Source organism: Heloderma suspectum, chromosome 2, assembly GCF_057233095.1.
Source record: "Heloderma suspectum isolate Gila_16-S chromosome 2, 16-S_ref, whole genome shotgun sequence".
NCBI lineage: Eukaryota > Metazoa > Chordata > Lepidosauria > Squamata > Helodermatidae > Heloderma > Heloderma suspectum.
Window position 1 is genome coordinate 397747109 of NC_139459.1, and position 18745 is coordinate 397765853.

General features: G+C 46.8%; 1 protein-coding gene across 1 annotated transcript in view; it reads left to right on the forward strand.

Annotated features, from left to right (window-relative positions):
- Positions 1-18745, forward strand: part of LOC146356586 (vomeronasal type-2 receptor 26-like) — a 29948-nt gene that overhangs the window by 4605 nt on the left and 6598 nt on the right. The window lies entirely within an intron of this gene.

Here is an 18745-nt window from a genome sequence, read left to right on the forward strand (position 1 = left end):
TTGATAAAGGAAATAAATATATACAAATGAAATCGTGTTACATTTCTGGAAATCTGAAGCCATCTGGGATTTTTAAAGAACAAACAAACAAGACTTCTCTCTCTTATGATCCCTGCATGGCATTTTCTGCCATTCCTTACCAAAAATGATTGCTCTAATGTACTTTTTACCGATAAACATTTCAGGATGTTCAAAGTCATGCTCAGTTTCCCAGCACGTGACTACAGTCAAGAAAATCTTTATTCTTGACAATTTCATACAGTCATACAAAGTGTTTCTGGGCTTCTTCTGGTTTTCATTTATTTGTTTGTTTGTTGGTTACATTACATAAGCAGTACCACCCATTAGCTGAAGCTCTCTGGGTGGTTCACAAAAGAAATGTGAAACCATACAATATAATAACATTGTTAAACATAAAATAAAAAGCGTAAGTTTAAAACAGGAAAAAAACAAAGTAGGAATCAAGAGCCAGTAGCAGTGCAAACGTCTAGAAATGCAGTGACACAATTTTTACAACTGAAGGGCTAAAAAGACTTGGTGAAAAGATCACATTGTGGCCTCCAGGCAAGCCTCTCTGTGGTGGGCAATCTACAACCAGAGTTCCACCACTGAAAAAATTCTCTCTTTAGTAGCCACCCTCCTTACCACATTCAAGACAATAGGGGCCTCTGGAGAAGGGCCTCTGAGGATGATCTTAGGGTCTGAGCAAGTATTTACAGAAGGAGATGATCCTTCAGGTACCCTGGACCCAAGCCATGTAGGGCTTTGTAGGTTAATTGGGACCAGAAATAGGAACCAGAAATATTCACAACTGGGCCAGGTTTATGGTATTAGTACTAGTGTACAAAGCCCTTGAGAGCCAGTGTGACATAGTGGCTGCAGTGTTGGACTGGGAGTCGGGAGATCCGGAATCTTGTCCCCACTCAGCCATGGAAATTCACTGGGTGACTTTGGGCCAGTCACAGACTCTCAGCCCAACCCACCTCACAGGGTTGTTGTTGTGAGGATAAAATGGAGGAGGAGAAGGATTATGTGCGCCACCTTGAGTTCCTTAAGGTGGAAAAAAGGTGGGAAAGAAATGTCATAAATAAAGAAATAAACAACTTCGGACCAGGATACCTGAGAAAGCGTCTTCTTCCTAGGGGTGGACGAAAGTCACTTACCTGTCCTCGAAGCTTGTTCGCGGTGGGGGGGAGGCACTTCGCTGCTCTCCCCGTGAAGTTCAGGCCGGGGGGGAGGCTTCCCGCCTCGCCCGGCCAAAATTCAGACCGGGGAGGAGGCGCCTCACCCGGCCGCGAACTACAAAGTTAAAAAAAAAAAAAAACGCCCCCGTGATAGGCTACGTGACGATTAACGTAGCCTATCACGGCTAGATCTGCAAAGTCAGCTGTGATAGGCTACGTTAATCATCACGTAGCCTATCACGGGTGACTTTAAACAAACAAACAAAAAAGCGCGTACGCAAATGGCGGCCCCCATAGGGAGCCACCATTCGCGTTCCTTATTTGGTCGCTGTAGTCTACGTAAATCTTTACGTAGACTACAACGACCAAATAAGGAATGGGAATGGCGGCTCCCTATGGGGGCCACCATTATCCGTACGCGCTTTTTTTTTTAAGTCACCCGTGATAGGCTACGTGACGATTTACGTAGCCTATCATGGCTGACTTGGCAAATCTAGCTGTGATAGGCTACGTTAATCGTCACGTAGCCTATCACAGGGGTGGTTTTTTTTTTCTTTGATTGGAATGGCGGCGGCGGCGGCAGCCGGTCGAAAGACCGGCTGCCGCTCCCGCCCCGGACGAACACCCGCCGAACTGCCGCCTGGACCTGCCGCCGGGAGGGACATTCGCCAAAGGTAAGTCCCGTCCCGGGGGGGTGCGGGGTGCGGGGGGGGGTGCAGAGAATTTCTCCCCGAAACTTGTTCAGGGCGCCGAACACGTTGGCGCTCGGCCCCCCGAAGTTTCGGGGAGAAATTCTCCGCCATCCCTACTACTTCCTTACCAACTTCCTGGGTCGCTGAGGTCATCAGACGTCATGTTCCTGGTAGTTCCACATGTACTCATGGTCTGGCTAGAGTCTACCAGGAAGAAAGCCTTTGGTGTGGTGGCCCCCTTCCTGTGGAACTCCCTGCCTTCGGAGGTCAGGCAGGCGCTGACATTGTATTGCTTCCGGCACCTCCTGGAAATATTGTTATTTCATGACGCCTTCCTTGAGTGACCAGTCAGGGTTTATTAAATTCCGTCGTATCAGAACTTGCTTCTTTTAAAATGTTTTAATTAGTTTAACATGGTGTTTTATTCTTTTATCTTTGCTGTTCAATGCTCCGAAATCTTTTAATCACCGGCATAATAAGTGAACAGCACCTGGTCCCCACTAACAATCGTGCTGCCCTGTTTTGGATCAGCTGAAGATTCTAGAGTATTTTCAAAGGCCTAGTTTTGGAACAGAAATTGCATTGGTCACCCCTTGGGATGACCTTGGCTGAGAGTAGGGATGTCGGAGAATTTCTCCACGAATCTCCGGGAGGCCGAATGCCAATGCATTCGGCCCCCTGAAATTGGTGGGGAAATTCTCTGACACCCCCCGCCCCCCCCCCCAGGATGGGACTTACCTCATGCGAATGTCCCTCTCGGCGGCGGGTCCCGGTGGCGTTTCGGCGGCGTTTCGGGGGCGGTGGCAGCGGCGGCCGGTCTTCAGACCGGCCGCCGCCACCGCCATTACCCAGTAAAGAAAAAAACGTAACGATTCACGTAGCCTATCATGGCTAGATTTTCAAAGTCAGCCATGACAGGCTATGTAAATCATTATGTAGCCTATCACGGCTGACTTTGGGGGGGAAAAAAGCGCGTACGCAAATGGCGGCGACCATGGGTGCCGCCATTTGCGTTCCTTATTTGGGCACGGGAAGTCTACGTAAAGATTTACTTAGACTACGGTGAAAATAAGGGCAACGCTATTTGCTTTGCCCTTATTTTCACCGTAGTCTACATAAATCTTTACGTAGACTGCCCGTGCCTAAATAAGGAACGCAAATGGCGGCGCCCATGGTCACCGCCATTTACGTACGCGCTTTTTTTTTTCAAAGTCATCTGTGATAGGCTACGTAACAATTTACGTAGCCTATCATGTCTGACTTTGAAAATCTAGCCGTGATAGGCTACGTGAATCGTTACGTAGCCTATCACGTTTTTGTTTTGTTTTTTTCTTTCACGGCTGGAGAGGCGAGGTGCTCCCCCCCGGCCTGAATTTCCGCGGGGAGGGATGGGGCATCTCCCCACCGGCCTGAATTTTGGCGGGGAGGGGCGGGGCGCCTCCCCCCCGCCAAGAATTTCAGGGGGAGAACCGAAGCGCCTCCCCCCCACACCAAAAACAAATGCAGGACCAGGTAAGGGACTTTCGTCCATCCTTAGCTGAGAGAGGGATGGGAGAGCAAGACTGCATTGTTTCTTTTGGACCTCTCAGCAGCTTTCAATACCATTGACCATGGTATCCTTCTGGATTGGTTGGAGTTGGAGTTGGAGGCACTGCAGTGCAGTGGTTCCGCTCCTGCTTGGATGGCTGATTCCAGAAGGTGGTGATGGGGGATTATTGCTCTGTGCCATGGCAGCTATGCTATGGGGTTTCACAAGGCTCTGTTCTATCCCCCATGATGCTGAAGATCTACATGAAACTGCTAGGGGAGTTTATCCAGCTGTGGGGACTAAAATGTCAACAATATGTGGATGACACCCAGCTTTCTCTCTCCTTTTCATCAAAGCCAGATGAGGCAGTGGTTGTTCTTATTCAGTGCCTGGGCTCAGTAATGGACCTTTGCACCCCTGTCCTTTTTGTGTGTTTCCCATGGGCAGCTGGTTGGCCTATGAACAGAGTGCTGGACGCTTGGTCTGATCCAACACAGCTCTTCTTATGTTCTTATGACTGGAAGGCAGCAATCGGCAATCCAAGCAAGAGCTTCACAGAGCATGGAAAACTGTAGCTAGGCTATCTCTGTCCAGATAGATCAAAGTTCCTCTATGAGTCCAAGCTGCTCAAACATGCTCTGTGCCACCAGGGCTACCAATGACAGCTCTGGGTCTGAAAGCACCCGCAAGCTATGAACCTGATCCTTTAGGGGGAGTGCAACCCCCTCCAGAATAGGTTGAACGTGACTTAGCCGGGCAGACGAACCACCCACTAACAGTACCTCCGTCTTGTCTGGATTGAGTTTCACTTCACTGGCCCTCATCCAGTCCATTACCAGCCCAGGCACTGATTCAGAACAGCCACTGCCACACTATTTATAAAAAGGGCAATGGGTCAGACCCCAAGAATTATCACCCTATAAGTCTACTGGATGTTATAAGTAAGTTGTATGCAAGACATCTTTTAGATAAGCTGGAAAATTGGGTGCTCGGGGAGAATCTCCTAGCTGAAGAACAAGCAGGCTTCCGATGTGGCAGATCTACAGTAGACCATTGTTTTCTACTAAAATATTTGGCTGGGAAATATACATCTCCCCCTTATCACTCACTTTTGGTGCATTTGTAGACCTTCCAGCAGCCTTTGACTCTATATCTAGACCCCGCCTTTGGCAGAAGCTTACACTTTTAAATGTGGATCATAAATTGCTCAGGAGAATACAAGGGCTGTATGAGAATTCTATCCTGCATGTGAGAGAGTCTTCAGGTGATCTTTCAGGCCCCATTATTGTTCACAACGGAGTGCGCCAGGGATGTTTGCTTGCACCTCCTTTATTCAATCTATATCTTAATGATATGGTTCCCTACTGATCTAGCCCAGACTTCTTCCCACCTCTCTTAAAGGACAGGAGTATTTCAGTGTTGTTATATGCAGATGATGCTGTTCTCCTGTCATACACCCAGGTGGGGATGCGTAGGCTTTTAAGAGCCCTAAGCTCATATTGTGTGAGAGACGCCCTTCAGGTCAACTACAAAAAAACTAAAATCTTAGTCTTTGGAAAAAGGAGGAAAAAATACCGATGGCAGCTGGATAACCACCTGCTTGATCAGGTCAACAAATATAAATACCTAGGAGTGACATTTCAAAGTTCAGGATTTTGGTCGGAGTACTTGAAAGCAATAGCCCTGACAACTAATGTAACTAGTAATGCCATTCTTCATGTTGCTGTTGGACCAGGTGGTAAGATGGTGGCCCCTTTAATAGAGCTATACAAGGGCAAATTACTTCCCCAAATATTATATGGGGCACCTGCCTGGACCCATGCTAACATTGCTTCATTGGAGTCAGTGCAGCATAAATTTCTATCCAGAGTACCCGGGGTTCCCAGATCCGCTTCTAAGGCCATTGTCCAACTAGAAACAGCTTGTCACTCAGTGGGAATGCTTGTCCAAAAAGCTGCCACTTTCTTCTGGTTAAAGATAGTGTTCCAGCTGGCCTCCCCCTTGGTCTTATTAGCATATGAAGCTATGGGAAGGGGCTCATGGGCAGACAAGATAACCACATCTATCTCTGAGTTGGGCTTTTCACAATCATATTTGCTTGCGAGGGGCTATGATAGAGCTAGGGATGAGATTTCAAAGAGGTTACAGGATGCTGATATTCAAACAACAATGGCTGTTGCTGCTGAAAGTCGCTCTAACAAGATCTATAAAAGCATCATGACCTCTCCGGGGAAGGCTCCCCCGTATTTGATTTCCATCACCTCACATGAATTGAGATGGCTCATGACTAGGTGTAGACTGAACTCACTCCAATTGATGGAGGTGAAGGCACGTTATAGGATCCATCATGGCATGAGTGCAGATTGCCCAGCTGGTTGCCCCAAGGTAGAGGACATGGTACACTTTTTAGCAGAATGCCCATTGTATATTGATTTGAGGAAGCAATATCTTGAGCCCCTATTAGCTGTACTTGAGGATACTTCTTGTGCAAGTATAACTCGATTATTATTAGCTGGAACAGATCATTATACTTCATATAGGACTGCTAAGTTTGTCAGTCGAGCCCTGGAGAGGCAAAAGTCATTGACTGTTATAAAAAAACTACATCCGTAAACATGGTAATAACATTCTGGCAGATATTGTTTTAGGATTTTAAAATGTTTTTAACTTGCTCTTGTTAGTTATTGTATTAATCATTTGTACTTCAGTCTCCCTTTTGGGTTGATGTGAGAATTCTGTTTGTTTTGTGTGTGGATGGCCTGATTGGCTAAAAAGCAATAAACTGTATATATTTATTTATTACATTTATATCCCACCTTTTTTCCTCCTGAAGGAACCCAAGGAACCTCCTCCTCCTCCATTTTATCCTCACAGAAACAGCCCTGTGAGGTGGGTTGGGCTGAGCATCTGTGACTGGCCTTAAGTCACCCAGTGAGCTTCCATGACCGAGTGGGGCCTAGAACCCGGATCTTCTGGCCAGACCTTCGAGCATCCCTACACCAGCCTAAAATCCCACATTTAAAAGGAGCCTTTCTGCTTCTGTTTTAAATGCAGGGTCAGGACAGACTCCCTTTACACTTGCTTCCCTCCACACACACACACTTCCCCCTCTGGTTCCCCCTCCCTTATCTGAGTCGTCCATATGTTTCATTATACAGCCGCTAGATGGCTCTGCAATGTAGCTCCTCTTTGGGCACAATCCTGTGGGGATAGGCGGCCGCCTCCGGACTTGGAGGCGACCGCCTATCCAATGCAGGACAGGAGAAGCACGGAGGGCATCATCCCCTCTGTGCTTCTCCTACCCTGCATTTGCGTCTAGCCACGGGAAGGTGGAGCAGAGGAGGTGGCTGCTGGATGACACGTAAGATGTGTCGTACCGGCATTTCCGCCTTCCCCACCCCAGAACGCCCCCTGGAACGCTCCATTTTGGGCTGCTCTGTGCTCCTCTTCTGAGCGTGGGGTGTGGGGCTGTTCCACGTTGGCAGTTAGGCAGCATGGAGAAGAGGGAGAAGGTCGTTTCCTGGAAAAACAGATATCCTGTGGCTGAGGTGAAAGAGTGTAAAACTGGCTTACATTGTTTTGCTTTTCATCAGGCTGAGACGGAAAGGCTAAAAATCAAAACTGAAATATTACATTGTGCGTACACCTTGAGCATCTCTAAAAAGGTAAAGGTGTCCCCAACCAGTCGTGTCCGACTCTACGGGGTGGTGCTCATCTCCATTTCTAAGCCGAAGAGCCAGCGCTGTCCGAAGATGCTTCCGTGGTCATGTGGCCAGCATGACTGAACACCGAGGTGCACGGAACGCTGTTACCTTTCCTGCTGAAGCGGTACCTATTTATCTACTTGCAATTTCTTGCTTTCGAACTGCTAGGTTGGCAGGAATCATCTGTACACCAGCCTAAAATCTCACATTTAAACCAGGGCTTTCTGCTTCCATTTTAAATGCAGGATCATGACAGACTCCCTTTACAAGAGCTTCCTCCCCCCTTTCCCCCCTTATCTGAGTCTTCCATGTGTTTCATTAGACAGCCTCTAGATAGCGCTGTGGTCTAGCACCTTTTCTTGCAGGTTTTCCTCTTTTCATGAGGGAACTCAAGCGCGGTAGCTTCGCAGCTCATTTTAAAAAAATGGAGTCAATTTAGTGCGGGAGATGCCCTGGAGGTTGATGACATCATCTAAAGGACACACAAACCTCCATGAGTGACCAGTCTCAATAGTAGGATAAAAGCTCCATGTGGAGAAGCCCCTCTAGCTGTTGCCCCAAGGGAAGCCGCTAGGGATGGATGAAAGTCACTTACCTGATCCCAAAGCTTGCTTCGCGGTGTGGGGGAGGTGCTCTGTCCCTCCCCCTGAAATTCTGGCCGGGGGGGAGGTGCCCCGTCCCTCCCCACTGAAGTTCTGGCTGGGCGGGAGGCGCCCCATCCCTCCCCACTGAAATTCTGGCCAGGGGGGAGGCGCCCCATCTCTCCGGCCACAAAACCTCATGTCCTGCCGGGATGCAAATGGCGGCGGCCGTAGCCGCCTCCGTTTGCGTCCCTGGCCTGCAGTCAGCCGTGATAGGCTACATAAATGTTTACGTAGCCTATCACGGCTGACTTTGAAAAAAAAAAAGGACGTACGCAAATGGCGACGCCCATGGCCATTTGCGTTCCTTATTTTGGCACATGTAGTCTATATAGTGATGTACGAAATGGACTTACCTGGTCCCGCAGCTTGCTTCGCGGTGGGGGGGAGGCGCTTCGCTTCTCCCCCCGAAGTTAAGGCCGGGGGGGAGGCACCCCGCCTCGCCCGGCTGAAATTCAGGCCAGGGGGGGAGGCGCCCTGCCTTGCCCAGCCGAAATTCAGGCCGGGGAGAAGCGCCCTGTCTCCCCGGCTGCGAAAGAAAAAGTGGGAAAAAAAACGTGATAGGCTACGTTAATCGTTACGTAGCCTATCATGGGTGACTTTGGGGGGAAAAAAGCGCGTACGCAAATGGCGGCGCCCATGGGCACCGCCACGTGCATTCCTTATTTGATCCCGGTAGTTTACGTAAAGATTTACGTAGACTACGACAAAAATAAGGGCAATGCTATTTGCTTTTTTTTCCCTTCAAAGTCACCCGTGATAGGATACGTAACGATTAACGTAGCCTATCACGGCTGACTTTGGAAATCTAGCCGTGATAGGCTACGTTAATTGTTACGTAGCCTATCACGGGTTTTTGTTTTTTGTTTTACTTTATTTTGTAATGGTGGCGGCAGCAGCCGGTCAGAAGACCGGCCGCCGCCCCCGCCCCTGACGAACCACCGCCAAACCGCCGCTGGGACCCGCCGCCAGGAGGGACATTCGCAGGAGGTAAGTCCCATCCCGGGGGGGTGGGGGGCGGAGAATTTCACCACCAATTTCAGGGGCTGAATGCATTGGCATTCGGCCTCCCCGAGATTCGGGGAGAAATTCACAGCCATCCCTAAGTCTACATAAACATTTACGTAGACTACGGCGAAAATAAGGGCAATGTTTACATAGACTACACGTGCCAAAATAAGGAATGCAAATGGCGGTGCCCATGGGCGCCACCATTTGCGTACGCACTTTTTTTTTTTTTCAAAGTCAGCCGTGATAGGCTACGTAAACATTTATGTAGCCTATCACGGTGTTTTTTAAAAATAGATACTTTTAAATCCATACTGACAGCCATAATTCTGCATAACTTCCATAAGAAAGGCTATTTTTCATAGATACATACGTATTTTTTCCCCTGCCCTGAGACGAGTAGTAATTATAGAGATGTCAGAGAATTCCACCACGGATCTCGGTGAAGCTAAATGCCAGTGCATTCGGCCCCCCAAAATCCATGGTGGAATGGCCTGCCACCCCCCTGCCCCCCGCCGATCCCCCCCCAGGAAGATATTTACCTGGGGCAGATGTTCCGGATGGTGGCAGCTCCAGCGGCAGCTGCAGCAGCGGCGGCGGCTGGTCTTCTGACCAGCTGCCGCCGCCACCACCATTTGCAATCTGGTTGCGTGTGTGTGTTTTTAACATAGATGTGATAGGCTACGTAAAGACTTACGTAGCCTATCACGTCTGGGTGCAAAAAACAAAACGCATACACAAATGTCGGCGGCTACAGCCGCCGCCATTTGCGTTCCTTATTTTTGGTCATCTTAGTCTACTTAAATATTTTCATAGACTAAGATGGTGAAAATAAAGGGGAACACAAATAGCATAGTGGGCACTATTCGCGTTCCTTTTTGATTCGCCGTTTTAGCCTACATAAAGTTTTACGTAGACTAAGATGGCCAAAAATAAGGAACGCAAATGGCGGCAGCTGTAGCTGCCGTCATTTGCGTGCGCTGGGTTGTTTTTGCCCCTGCCGTGATAGACTACGTAAAGACTTACGTAGCCTATCATGGCTAAATACAGGGACGTAAATGGCGGCTATGGCAGCCGCCATTTGCGTCCCTGCAGGCTGCCCAGCGGCCGGATGTCTGGCTGCGGGCAGCCGGAGCCGGCCAGCGGCTCTGCAGCTTGGCCGCGGAGCGGAGCCGGCCGGGCAGGATTCTGGGGACGAGGGATGGAGCGCCTCCCCCCCCCGTCGAGAATTCTGGGGGGAGGGACGGAGCTCCTTCCTCCCCAGCAGAAACACAACAAAACAGAAGGTACGTGTTTCATCCATCCCTAATTTCAGCCAAAACAATTCCTCCTCCTCGGGTCTTCCCAAAACAAGGCTGCCCTGGTGTGCCGGAGCGATGCACTCTTTGTTTAAAGCAACACTATTTGAAAGAAAGAAAGAAAGAAAGAAAGAAAGAAAGAAAGAAAGAAAGAAAGAAAGAAAGAACCTTTTAAAATGACCATGCTGGTCTGGAGCCCTGCACGAGTATTATTCTCCCTGCTAGGCTTTCTATTTCCATATCCAGCCTTGTTGTAGACATGATGAGGCTAAGATGGAGAGGAGAACCAACTCTGTGCATGTCTACTCAGAAGTAAGTCTTATTGAGTTCAATGCAACTTACACCTACACATGTCAGCACCCCACTTGCCCCCAGCTCAGCTTTGTATTTCCACATCCAGCTCATGATCAAACCTGTTAGTCATCTCACTGGGTGACTTTGGGCTGGACTCTAACCACTACACCATACTTCTGTTATGAAACTCATGAAGAAAAAGAGACAGTATAATGGAAAGTTCTTTCTGAAGCAGTCACACTTGTACAAATGCAGCATGAAGGGAAAGATCAGCAACCTTCTCTTTGTTTGAATAAAAAGCCCACTCTGCACATGCTCAGGGAATGGACAAAATGAGGAATAAACATACCAGGGAATATGAGGAACTATATTCTTCTAGTTTGTGTGTGTATGTGTGTGTGTGTGTGTGTGTGTGTGTGTGTGTAATCTCCCTCCATCCAGATGTTCCCTGGAACCCCCCCCCCTTCACCCAAGGGTCTTCTGAGATAACTAACAGGAGGTTTGCTAATGAGCTGGATGTGGAAATACAAAGCTGAGCTGGGGGCAAGTGGGGTGCTAACATGTGTAGGAGTAAGTCGCATTGAATGCAATAGGACTTACTTCTGAGTAGACATGCACAGAGTTGGTTCTCCTCTCCATTTTAGCCTCACAACGTCACCAACAAGGCTGGATGTGGAAATCGAAAGCCTAGCAGGGGGAATAATACCTGTGCAGTGCTCCAGACCGGCATGGTCATTTTAAAAGGTTCTTTCTTTCTTTCTTTCTTTCTTTCTTTCTTTCTTTCTTTCTAAATGCATTGCTTTAAACCAAGAGTGCATCGCTCAGGCACACCTGGGGCAGCCTTGTTTTGGGAAGCCCCGAGGAGGAGGAAGTGTTTTGGCTGAAACTAAACGGAGACGGAGGATTTCAATTAAAAAAGAACACCCACAAACAAGGCAGTGAGCACAATTCATTTAAAAAAAACCCTTAAGCATTTATTATCGAAATATCCTATCTTGCGTTTTTATTTATGAAAATTTTGCGACTCTGTGCAGATGACCAAAAAAAAGACGCAGGACTGCTGGCTCCGCAGGACCTCGTGGTGCCGTTCCGCAGAGGATTCCGTGGCATGGACTGAAGGGGATTTGATCCCATTTCAGTCCATGGCAGAATTCTCTGACATCCCTAGTAACAGCACCCTTCATCAGCAACCGTCAGGTTCACCTAAGGATGGACGAAAGTCCCTTACCTGGTCCCGCAGCTTGCTTCGCGGTGGGGGGGAGGCGCTCCGTTTCTCCCCCCGAAATTCTTGGGGGGTGAGGCGCCCCATCCCTCCCCACTGAAATTCTGGCCGAGGGGGTGCACCCCGCCTCTCTGGCCACAAAAGTTCTTGAAAGAACAACGAAGTTCTTGAAAGAACGACGAAGTAAAAAAAAAAGTGATAGGCTTCGTAAAGATTTACGTAGCCTATCACGGCTAGATTTTCAAAAAACACCATGATAGGCTACGTAAAGGTTTACGTAGCCTATCATGGCTGACTTTGAAAAAACAAAAAAAAAGGGTGTATGCAAATGGCGGTGCCCATGGTAAATATTTACGTAGACTACCTGTGCCAAAATAAGGAACACAAATGGCGGCACCCATGGGCGCCGCCATTTGTGTATGCGCTTTTTTTTTTTTCAAAGTCAGCCGTGATAGGCTATGTAAATCTGTACGTAGCCTATCATATTTGTTGTTGTTGTTGTTGTTGTTTTCACTTGGAAATGGCGGCAGCAGCAGCCGGTCTGGAGACCGGCCGCTGCCGCCGCCGCCGAAATGCCGCCGAAACGCCACCGGGACCTGCCACCACGAGGGACATTCGCCGAAGGTAAGTCCTATCCCGGGGGGGGCGGACCATTTCTCCACCAATTTTGGGGGGCCGAATGCGTTGGCATTCGGCCCCCCCCGGAGATTCATGGAGAAATTCTCCGACATCCCTAGTTCACCTGGCTCAGTAGATTTTAAGGAACAAGTAAGAGTTTAAAACATACCTACATCCTGGATGGGATGACCACTGGGACCTCTCTCAAGGCATCTTCAGCTCTCAGGAAAAAATATATAAACTCTACTATGCTCTTTTTTTTAATTGTGATTTTATTTTTCCAAATGCATATCCTGCCCATCAAAGAAGCTTCCCAAGTTGCCCAAACAAAATTTAACAAAATCAGATTTTCTTCATTAAAGATGGACATTGCAGACCGGCCCCTGTTTCACCTATGGAAGAGTGTACAGCTTGTTGGAACGTTCTTGCAGACATGTTTTTTGTCCAGCCAGCCACAGACCTACACATGAAGCCGCACAGAGAGTTCAGGATGTGGTGGAGATCTTTCTTCCCTTCATAATTATTAAAATCATGGTGATTGCCTCTTCTTCTTCTTGCCGACACACCAGGGATTTCTCCCAAAGATTGCCTTTGAGGCCAATAACATAAACATCAGGATCAGGTAAAATAAGGGGCAATTTCATGCACCAAGCCTGAAATTTGTGATGCATAAATACTTTGCACACCACTGAGAGCTCGGGCTGTGTGGTTCAGGGAAGGCAGGGATGCTGCTTGAATGACATTTAACATCATCCCCTGTGGATCAGAAGCCCTGGCTGGGCTCCACCTGTATTAGCAAAGTCACTGGCTGCAGCCTTAGTCTTGTGAGAGGGCTTGGGTGGGGTTCTTCCAAGGGGATAGCCACAGGGGAGAGAACTGTGGCAGGAATGCCAAGATGATATTGCTCCAACTGTTCCTGTTTCTGAGGCTGAACTCTGCAGCCCAGGGGATGCTGACATCAAAATGCCACATGAATTTAAGGAGTGATCAGTATAATCCTTGGAATCTTTACAGACCAGGAGAGCACCTCATTAGTGGGATTTTACCTTCACTAAATGCAGTAGTACAACTAAGATCATTCTTCCATCCTCCTTCTATCGTCATTAAAATGTAAGTAATGATGCAGTGATGTCTTTTATGCTCCTCCATCCAGATCTGGTTTCTTAGCTCTGTTGAAAGGAGACAATAACTATGTCCCTGCCTCTATCTCTGGTTGTTGAAAGGCAAACCCACCAGTATGCACATTCTGCTATTTTCACCCGTTGTGACAGCTGATGTTAATTTTGAACAGTGACTTAAGATATCAGACAGTAGAAGAGTGAGGGCTGAGTTGTTGTTTTTTCCTAGCATAGTTTTAACACAAAAGGGCAAACACTTCCCTGCCTTTTAAACAATGTGATTGGATACTGGCTAAGTAAGTTCCTCCTCAGATAAATACATGATCTCCTCTGATGAATGTGTCCTTCCTACTTCACCAGGTAACCACAGTAACATTCAATTTCCCAAGAACAAAGTGGTATCAACAATATGCAAGTTCACTGAGTTCTGGTATCGGCAGCAGAAATTCTTTTATACAGGCTCTGAGAAATGGCTTGTGTTTTCATCTTTTACTTCAACATCTCAAGGAATTTTACATGATTACAAATTACGATATAAGAGCATAACCACATACAAATAATGCAGACTTGATGTTACAAGCAAACACATTTCAAGACACTTTTATAAAAAAAATGTTTTCAGGACCATGCGTTTCCTTTAAAAAGAGTGAAATGTCTTATCCTTAGGACATTTCTGAGTTGGAGTAAAAGGAGAAGAAAAGTCAAGGTGAGAACAGGTCCTGACTTTTCCCAGCTCTCCTTCTATATTTAGATGACTTCCTTTATCTCATTATGCAATACGTGAAAAAGAACGGATCTCAAGATCAACACTCATTAACAACTGACTGTGCCCCTCTACAATACCCAGCTATTCTAGAGCATTTATTAGCATCAGTCTGGTTCCATCTTATCCAATGCATCCATGTATCTCATTATTTCTATGCCCTTTATGGAATGTGTAGCTTATGAGAGAAATAGGGACCCAAATATATTCATATTTCAATCAACAATTCAAGATGTGATTGATTAGAAGAGGTGAATACTACACTGAACAATTCATCTTCTCTGTTTCTTCTCCATTTTAAGCAACAAGGTAATAATTTCTTTAATATTTTATCAACTTTTCATACAAGAGATATTCAAAAGAAGAAAGGCATTATTATTCTTTCAGGTATCTTTTTAAAATGTTGAATAACATAAAATCAGAATTATTGGTATTTTTATATCACAAAAACATATAACAACTTCTTGTGTCATAGATGGTGTTGCGTCTTTCAACTACTAACAACATTAAAAAAGGAAGTGTTGACTCAAAGGTCCTTCCAGCTCATGAAATTTTTCTAGACAACTTCTGATTTTGATCATAGAATCATAGCATAGTAGGGTTGGAAGGGGCCTACAAGGCCATCGAGTCCAACCCCCAATGTTTCTAATACAGTTGAAACAGAGTTTTGAATATCAAACAAGTTAATTTCACATCTCTTTTTAACTTTTATTTTGGAAAACAAAGACAGCTGTAGTGCATGTTAGATCGTTGGTTTCAAAGGAAGTTTCAGCTCCTTATAACATGCCAGATACATGTAACGAAGCTACTGGTAAGTTATACTCCAAATAACTACATGGGATCCATTCCTTAAATGTAAACTTGATATCAACGTTACGGTGAGTTAGGACAAAAACACCATTTCGGTTATAGTGAATTAGAAAACAAAAAAAAGTTTCCCTAAGCCTAAGTTTCCGAATTCTCCTGCTTATAATAATGATACCTGTTTAGTTAATAGCATGAAACTTGGCATCCATAATCAAACTGAGGTCTATAGCTGTTCAAATGTTGAAAGGAAAAAGGAAAGGTTCCTCCTGTGCAAGCACCGAGTCATTGCTGACTCCTAGAGGGACGCCACTTGCGCTGGCGTTTTCGTGGCAGACTGTAGCGGGGTGGTTTGCCAGTGCCTTCCCCAGTCATGACCACCTTTCCCCCAGCAAGATGGGTACTCATTTCACCAACCTCGGAAGGATGGAGGGCTGAGTCGACCTGAGCCAGCTACCTGGGACCCAGCTTCCGCTGGGATCGAACTCAGGTCTTGGGGAGAGTTTCAGTTGCAATAATGCCACCTACCACTCTGCGCCACACGAGGCTACAAATGTTTAAAACAATCTCATAAAAATTCCCACAGTGCTATTGTATCAGTATCGTACAAGTGTTTGTGCCTGTAAAGATCTGTAGTAAAGGCCGTGGTGGCTTTGTTACTGCTGGTCACCTATCAAGACTTTTCAGTGTGAACAGGCTGGACTTGACCCCATCCCACAATGTCTGGGCAGTCTCCGTGGCTCCCCAGAATGAACAGCGTGTAAGGAACACTGACTCTGAAGACTTGGCATATTTGACGTCAAACGAACAAGAAATGTAGGTGACCCTGTTTGCTAATTAGAACAGAATGCAAGTATAATGGTAGGGTGATACTTCTATTAGGAGTAACCCAAAGTCACAATCTAGGGAGTCAGCTTTTGAGATACCCAGAATGCTTCTTTTTGTTGAGCTCTAATACAAAAGGAGGGTCTAGAGCTGTGTATTGCAACCCCTTTTGCAAATCTGTAATGAAGTGTGTGGCTTCCAAATGTAGGCTGACATTCTCCATCAATTGGACAGTAAGTCCCATGAAACAAAATCCAACATACAACTAAGAAAACCTGTGATGGGAGATGGCTCCACCATACCTATTTATTTTATTTCTTTCTTACATTTCTATCCCACCTTTCTTCCATGGTGGAACTCAAGGTGGCTACGTGGGGTTCCCAGGTGGTCTCACCTCCAAGCACTAACCAGACCCAGACCTGCTTAGCTTCAGCAAGGTGGCTGCCTCATGTGCCTTCGGACTATGAGGATTATAGTTTTTAGCTGCTGTGGTTATGAATCATGTTCTTAGGTCCATTGTAGTTTTCCCTACATATTTCTTGTTGTTGTTCAGTTGTTCAGTCATGTCCGACTCTTTGTGACCCCATGGACCATAGCACGCCAGGCCTTCCTGTCATCTGCTCTCTCCCAAGGCGTGCTTAAGTTCATATTCATTGCATCGGTGATGCTATCTAGCCATCTCATCCTCTGCCGTCCCCTTCTCCATTTGCCTTCACTCTTTCCCAGCATCAGGGTCTTTTCCAGAGAGCTTTCTCTTCGCATTAGGTGGCCAAAATATTTGAGCTTCAGCTTCAGGATCTGCCCTTCCAATGAACAGTAAGGATTGATTTCCTTTAGGATGCACTGATTGGACCTCCTTGCAGTCCAGGGGACTCATAAGAGTCTTCTCCAGCACCACAGTTCGAAAGCATCAATTCTTCAGCGCTCAGCCTTCCTTATACTCCAGCTCTCACAGCCATACATTACAACTGGGAAAACCATAGCTTTGATTAGATGGACCTTTGTCAGCAAGGTGATGCCTCTGCTTCTTATTATGCTGTCTAGGTTTGCCATAGCTTTCCTCCCAAGGAGCAGGCGTCTTTTAATTTCATGGCTACAGTCACTGTCTGTGGTGATCTTGGAGCCCAAGAAAATAACATCTGTCACAGCTTCCATTTCTTCCCCTTCTATATGCCAGGACGTGATGGGGCCAGATGCCAGGATCTTTGTTTTTTTAATGTTGAGTTTCAAACCAGCTTTTGCACTCTCCTCTTTCACCCTCAACAAGAGGCTCTTTAGATCCTCTTCACTTTCTGCCATTAGGGTGGTATCATCTGCATATCAGAGGTTGTTGATAATTCTCCCGGCAATCTTAATTCTGACCTGTGATTCATCCAACCCGGCGTTTCTCATGATGTACGCTGCATATAAGTTAAATAAGCAGGGTGACAATGTGCAGCCTTGTCGTACTCCTTTCCCAGTTTTGAACCACTCGGTTGTTCCATGTCTGGTTCTTACTGCTGCTTCTTGACCCTCGTACAGGTTTCTCAGGAGACAGGTAAGGTGGTTGGGTACTCCCATCACTTTAAGAATTTGCCACAGTTTGTTGTGATCCACACAATCAAAGGCGTTAGCATAGTCAATGAAGCAGAAATAGACGTTTTTCTGGAATTCTCTTGCTTTCTCCATGATCCAGCGAATGTTGGCAATTTGATCTCTAGTTCCTCTGCCTCTTCGAAACCCAGCTTGTACTTCCGGTAGTTCTAGGTTCACATACTGCTGAAGCCTAGCTTGTAGGATTTTGAGCATCACCTTGCTGGCATGTGAAATGAGTGCAATTGTGCGGTAGTTTGAACACTCCTTGGCGTTGCCCTTCTTTGGAATTGGAATGTAAACTGACCTTTTCCAGTCTTGTGGCCATTGTTGAGTGTTCCAAATTTGTTGGCATATTGAATGCAGCACTTTAACAGCATCATCTTTTAGGATTTTAAATAGCTCAGCTGGAATACTGTCATCTCCGCTAGCTTTGTTGTTACTAATGCTTCCTAAGGACCATTTGACTTCACTCTCGAGGATGTCCAGCTCAAGTTCAGTGACTGTACTATCATGGCTATCAGGGACATTCAGATCTTTCCTGTAGAGTTCTTCTGTGTATTCTTTCCACTTCTTCTTCATCTCATCTGCTTCTGTTAGGTCCCTGCCTTCTTTGTCCTTTATCATGCCCATCTTTGCACAAAACGTTCCCTTGAGATCTCCGATTTTCTTGAAGAGATCTCTAGTCTTTCCCATTCTGTTGTTTTTCTCGATTTCTTTGCATTGTTTATTTAAGAAGGCCTTCTTGTCTCTGGAACTCTGCATTCAGTTGGATACATCTTCTCCTTTCTCCCCTGCTTTTTGCTTCCCTTCTTTCCTCAGCTACTTGTAAAGCCTCATAAGACTGTTTAGCTTAGGGAAAATGTGGGTGAGAGGAGATGTGACAGAAGTGCACAGAATTATGCAGAGTGTGGAGAAAGTGGATAGGTAGTGGATAGGAGGCAGTGGATTTTCTCCCTCTCCCATAATCCTAGAAGCCAGTGGCGTCATCCAGTGAAGCTGATTATTGGGAGATTCAGGAAAGAATAAGGAAGGACTTCTTTACAATGAATAGGGATGTACGAAAGTCACTTACCTTTCCGCGGATTATGTTTATGGGGGGGGGGAGGTGTTCTGTTCCTTCCCCCTGGAATCCTCGACGGGGGGGGGGAAGCGATCCGTTCCTCCCCACCAGAATCCTCAAACGGCCGGCTGTGCTCCGCGGCTGCTCTGCTGTGATAGGCTACGTAAATTTTTACGTAGCCTATCATTTCTCAATACAGGGACACAAATGGTGTTGGCTATGACAGCCACCATTTGCATCCCTGCAGGGCTGCCCAGCGGCCAGATGTTCGGCTGCGGGCAGCCGGAGCCAGCTGGTGGCTCCATGGCTTGGCCGCAGAGCAGACCTGGCCGGGCAGGATTCCGGGGGGAGGGAAGGAGCACCTCCCCCCCATCGAGGATTCCAGGGGGAGGGACGGAGTGCCTCCCCCCC